At 35.6% G+C, this 6,000-nt stretch overlaps 1 protein-coding gene and 1 long non-coding RNA gene across 2 annotated transcripts in view; one reads left to right on the top strand and one right to left on the bottom strand.

Moving 5' to 3' along the window:
* The window catches only part of LOC129447580 (uncharacterized), a 253,528-nt gene that overhangs the window by 215,536 nt on the left and 31,992 nt on the right, over positions 1 to 6,000 (bottom strand). The window lies entirely within an intron of this gene.
* LOC141353161 (uncharacterized) overlaps positions 1 to 6,000 on the top strand; it is a 76,004-nt gene that overhangs the window by 63,429 nt on the left and 6,575 nt on the right. The gene's annotated exons all lie outside the window — the stretch shown is intronic.

Below are 6,000 nucleotides of genomic sequence, written 5' to 3'. Positions count from 1 at the left end.
ATAAATAAACTTGAAGGGTGGGGAGTTACCCCTTTGTCTAAATTAAAAAGACGTTTGTATCCGGGCACGACCATTGAAGATGGCACACGGTTCATTAAATCTCGCTTCCCTAAAGATGTTGCATCTCTTCCATATAGCACAAAGTTTGAAACGGCTGAAGGCCTGCAGTTCTTCAGGGTGATGCACAGCCATCAGGTAAAACTCTGTCGGCTGTGCATGTGCCCAGACCACATCATGAAAGACTGCCCTATGTTTAAGTGCTACAAATGCGAGGAGAGAGGACATTTTGCAAGAGAGTGCAAGGCGGTTAAGTGCCCGGACTGTGACAATTTTTTAAACTTGTGTGAATGCTGGTTTGGCAATGATGAGACTCATGTGGGCGGGAAGGTGCATGAATGAGACAACGTGGTAGAAAAACAACAGAACGACACGAGAGAGGCGAAAGACGGCGGACCTGTAGTTGAAGTTGACAATGGCGAACAAACGGAACAACAAGAGAAAGTACAACAGGACATAGAGAATAAAACACAGAGCACTACAGATGAAATGGTAGATGAAGACAAAGACAAAGTAAAGTACAAAACGAGGATTCTAAAGAACAGACGGAACAAACTGAACAACTTAAACAGGAGGAAGGAACATGTACTACACTTGACACTTCTGTCACCCTGGAAGATGAGATGGATCAAGATGAAATGGATCAAGATGAGGATTTTAACAAGGATGTTAACGCAATGTCTGAAGGAAAACCGAAAGTGGAGAGAAGACGACGAAAAATTAAGGTAAAGCCATGTTTGGAAGGAATAAGGAAAAAAACAACTAACAAAGACTTACTAAAAGATAAATATGTACTGCTAAAAGACTTGGATGGTATGAGCTAAAGAAATGGACTCAATGAGTGTTTTTATTTATTTATTTTTTATGGTTTTAAGTTTGGTTATTTTTAATGCCAGAGGACTTTCAGACTTTAAGAAATTTGAAAAAGTGAAAGAAATGTTCAAGAAAGAAGACGTGACTGTATTGCAAGAAACAAATTGGAAAGAAAAGCACATAGGTGAAGTAAGGAAAAGATGGAACGGTGAGATTTTATACAATAATGATAATATATGAGGTTTGGCAGAGGAGTGGCTTTTTTAATAAGAGAAAATGTGAAAACTGTATGCAAAGTCATCTATAAAGATGATATTGGGAAATGTTTAGCAGTAGAAATGGAATATGAAGGCAAAAAAATGGTTGTGATAAATGTACATGCACCTACGGAGGAAAAAGAAAAGAGGGATTATTTTAATGATTTAAGGTCTCTTTTAAATAACCAACAGAATGTCTTGTTAATGGGGGATTTTAATACTGTGTTAAGTAAATTAGATATGGCAGATGGAATGTTTTTTAGAAATGATATGGGAAGGAGAGAGTTAAAATCAATAATGGAAAACAATAACTTGGTGGATGTTTGGAGAGAAAGGAATGAAAGAAGGCAATACTCAAGAAGACAAAGGGTGGGGAATTTCATTTGTCAAACAAGAATCGATTTTATTTTGTGTAAGAGGAATTTAGAAGTTTTTATTGATAACGTGAGATACGATGAAACAAGCTTAAGTGATCACAAGCCGTTATATATGCAGATTGACTGGAGTACGTTAAAGAGAGGTCCAGGCGTGTGGGTTTTAAATGCTGAGGTTTTAAAAAGCAAAGGGTATGTTTTAGATATAAAGACGCTAATTGAAAAAGAAAAAGGAAATGCAATGTATATGGAAGATAAAAAGATTGTGGTGGGAAAATGTGAAATATTTAGTTAAAATTCATACAATAAAATTGTGCAGATTAATTGAGAAATGTAAGAAATACAATGGACAGGAAATAAGAGAAAATTTAGAAAAAGAGATAAATCGGGGTAATAAGGACATGTTAAAGATAAAAGAATTGGAAAATAAACTTAAAGAAATGGAAGAAAAGAAAATGAAGGTGCAAGATTCAGGAGTAAAGCTCAGTTTCTTGTTGAAGGTGAAAAATGTACAAAATTTTTCTTTGATCTAGAAAGAAGAAAAGGGAAGGCTGAAATTATAAAAGTAGTTAAAAAGGAGAATGGAGAAGAAGTAAAGAGTAATGAAGGAATTTTAAAAGAAATGAAAAGGTATTATGAAAAATTGTTTACAACTGAGGGAGTGCAGGATGAAAAAGAAGAAATGTTACAGAAGATAACAACTAAAATAGACAAGGAAGATATGAAGGATTGTGACAAATAGATAAGTGAAGAGGAAATTGAAAGAGCAATAAATGAATTAAACAAAAACAAAAGTCCTGGAATTGATGGGTTGGGGAGTGAGTTTTATATGGTTTTTAGGGATATGTTAACCAGTATTTTAAAGGAAGTGTATGATGAGATCTTTAATAAGGGGCAGATGAATCTAAGAATGGGAATGGGTTTGATGAAAACAATATATAAGAAAAAAGGAGAGAAAACTGAACTAAAGAATTATAGGCCGCTTACGATGTTAAATACCGTTTTGAAAATTTTATCAAAAATCTTAGCAAACAGACTGAAAGAAGTGATGCCGAGAATAATAAAGACAAATCAAGCATAGGGGTCAAAGGGAAAGACATAGCTGATACGACCCTAAGCATTAAAGATACAATTGGATACATGAAGGAGAGAAAAATGGAGGGATATGTTATAAGTTTAGATTTTGAAAAGGCTTTCGACATGGTGGAACATGAATTTTTATTTGGGATTTTAAACCGTTTTGGATTTGGAGAAAATTTTATAAAGTGGGTGAAAATTTTATATAATGGACCGGTAACTAGAATTAAATGTAATGGGTTTTTAACGGAATGTTTTACACTAACAAGATCCATAAGACAAGGGTGTCCCATGTCAGCACTATTATATTCTTTAGTTGCGGAACCCTTGGGGTTGGCTATGAGGAAAGAAAAGGGAATAAAAGGTATTCACATAGAAGGGAATGTGGAAGGAGAAGCAATATTTCAGTATGCGGATGACACTACGCTTATTTTGAAAGACAGGGAGGGAGTTAAATGTGCAATGAAAATTGTACAACAATTTTGTAAAGCATCAGGAGAAAAAATTAACGAGGATCAAACTGTGTATATGAGATGTGGGAATGTGCAAGCTTTAACGAGTGATTTTGCTTTTAAAGAAGTGAATGAAATCAAGATTTTAGGAGTTTTAATGGGGGATGATGAAAGGAGAGCTAATGAAACAATGTGGGCAACTATTTTAGGAGATATTGAAAGAAGGTTACATTTTTGGAAATTGAGGACATTATGTCTTAAAGGGAAGGTTTTAATTTTGAATGTTTTAATGATGTCTAAGTTATGGTATGTCTTATATGTGTCATCTATGCCTCTGTGGATTGAAAAAAGATTAAAGAGATGTTTTTTAAACTTTATATGGGAAGGGAAACCCCCAAGAATAGCATATGACACATTGATTGGAGCTGTAGAGAAAGGTGGGATGGGCCTAATAGATGTAGCACAAAGAAAAAATAGTTTAAGGGTTAAAATGGTTAAAAAGTATCTGGATGATGGAAATGTAATGGTTTGGCAATATTTTTTAAACAAATGTGGTAATTTTAATCTGGGAGAAGACATTTTATGGATGAAAACTAAAGCTTGGATGACGGAAAAGGTGCCGGATTTTTACAAGGAAATTATGAGTGCATGGGGGAAAGTTTTAACTTGTGTACAGTACATACCTAGTGGAAGAGAGTGTATTTTAAACCAACCATTGTTTTTAAACAAGAACATTGTAAACCAAGGGAAAGAAGTGTTTTTTAAAAAGTGGTGGGATGTGGGAATTACAAAAGTGAGAGATGTTTTATATGAGTTTAAGGAGGGATTTTTACCTGTGCAGTACATTGTGGATACTATGGAGGAAGCAAAAGAAGAATATAGTAGACAAGAAATTGTAAATAAGTTTAAGATAATAAAAAGTGCAATACCTGATGATTGGATCAGGAAAATTGATAATAAAGAACAAGGGAAACAAGAGAAAGATGTGTATTTCATGTTGGGAGACAAAATAAGAGCTTTTAAGGAATGCACTGTGAAAATGTTGTATTGTTTTTTTAGAGATTGTATTTTTAAGAAACCTGTGGTGAATAAATACTGGTTACAGAAATACAAAGACTTGAAAGAAGAACATATATGGAGTAATATGAAGGGGAATTTTATTGAGTCAAAATTGGGGACCTTAGAATATTTAATTAGGCACAAGGCGATTTTTACTGATGTTTTATTGAACAAAATCGGGAGAGAGCAAAATGCAACTTGTAAAGTATGTAAAGAAGAAGATGAGGGTTTTTTACATGTGTTTTTATGTTGTAAGCAATTGGAAAACTTTAATGAAAAATGTATAGGTTTGCTTGAAAGGTTGAGAGGTGAACAAGATAATAAAGAAATGGATTGGAACAAGGTGATAATGCTGGGAGAAAACAAATCATGTGAAAACAGAAAAGCGATGAACCTGTTTGTCATGCTGATTAAAAGTGCTATATGGGAAAGAAGAATTGTTGCAAAAAAAGAAAATACTGTTATAGATGTTGAAATAGTGTTTAAAAGAAAAGTTGAGATGTACTTAAAGCATTTGCACTGTTATTTTAAGGAGCAAAACAGGTTGGAGGAGTTTTATAATGTTTTTACTAAGGATGTGGGTACAATATTTGAAGATTTTAATTGGAAAATGCCTGACGATTATAGTTGATCTGTATAATAAAAAAAAAGCACGCCCGCTCTCGTCTGATCTCGGAAGCCAAGCAGGGTCGGGCCTGGTTAGTACTTGGATGGGAGACCGCCTGGGAATACCAGGTGCTGTAAGCATTTAATTATTTATTTATTTAATTATTTATTCATATCATTTTTTCCCAAAAATGCATCTTTTCTGTAAGCGTTCGCCGATGGCATGGCGTTGCCACATTAGTCTTGAAGTGGCTCTCGAATCGAGTCAGCGCTCGCTTACGGCCACACCACCCTGAGCACGCCCGCTAGTTGGTACGTTCCAGGAAGGTTTTGGCTGCAGTAGGTGAGGAAGGCTCACCACACATTTTTTTTATTTGTGTTTTATTTAGTAGAGAATAGATAGGGTTTTTGTTTAAAGTTTTTTGTTTTATCAATTTTTTGGCTTTATCCTCCCAGGCAGCATATGCTGTTTGGGGGGATTCTTTTTTTCTGGTTTGCATTCACCTTTTCACTTATTTGGTTTGGTTATGGAGGACGGACACATGGCAAAGAACTTGGACTTGGCGGGAGAAACACGATTAACAAACGAAAATGGAACTGAAAAAAGACGACGAGAAGGAAACACCACGGATGAGGAACAAACAGTAATGGAGGAGAGACACATGGAAATTAACTCGAATTTGGCTGAAGAAACAAGTTTAACAAATGATCATGGAATGGATAAAAGGCAACGAGATGGCAAAGATATGAATAAGAACCAAAGGGAAAACTACGAAAAGAAGGACTACCTAAAAGAAGCAACTGTGACTGTGGATATCACGTCAATGCGAGAGGAGAAGACATAATAAAAGCTGTAACGGAAAAGATTGGGAAAGGTAATATCTTGGCAGTAAGACCCAAGCAAAGTAAACAATAGGGCTTATTCGATCTACGTCATCAATGTTCGCGGCGGCCATATTGTTGACATAAAACTGTCAGTCTGTCAATTGACAAGCGAGGCAGCGTGGGTATTATGCATGGTATTATCGGTGTAATTTTTTTTAAAACCGCGCGATGGTGTGTGGTGTAATACACGGATGTTCTAACAACAGCAAAAGAACCCCGGAATTACTTTTTATGCGATACCGACTGTCAGAAAACATGAAAGGAGACAGAGGAGTTGAACCAGCGAAGGAGAGACTCCCAACAGCAAAGTCTGTCCCCATCATTTTACCACAGGTAACGTTAGGGATATATGCCTCACAGCCAAGTCTGTCCCCATAATTTGATCACATATGGTTAGCTGTAAGCAGTGGCTGAAACTGC

The sequence above is a fragment of the Misgurnus anguillicaudatus genome, chromosome 21 (assembly GCF_027580225.2).
Source record: "Misgurnus anguillicaudatus chromosome 21, ASM2758022v2, whole genome shotgun sequence".
Taxonomy (NCBI): domain Eukaryota; kingdom Metazoa; phylum Chordata; class Actinopteri; order Cypriniformes; family Cobitidae; genus Misgurnus; species Misgurnus anguillicaudatus.
Note: the sequence above shows the minus strand (reverse complement) of the source record. Positions and strands in the feature narration are given on the sequence as shown.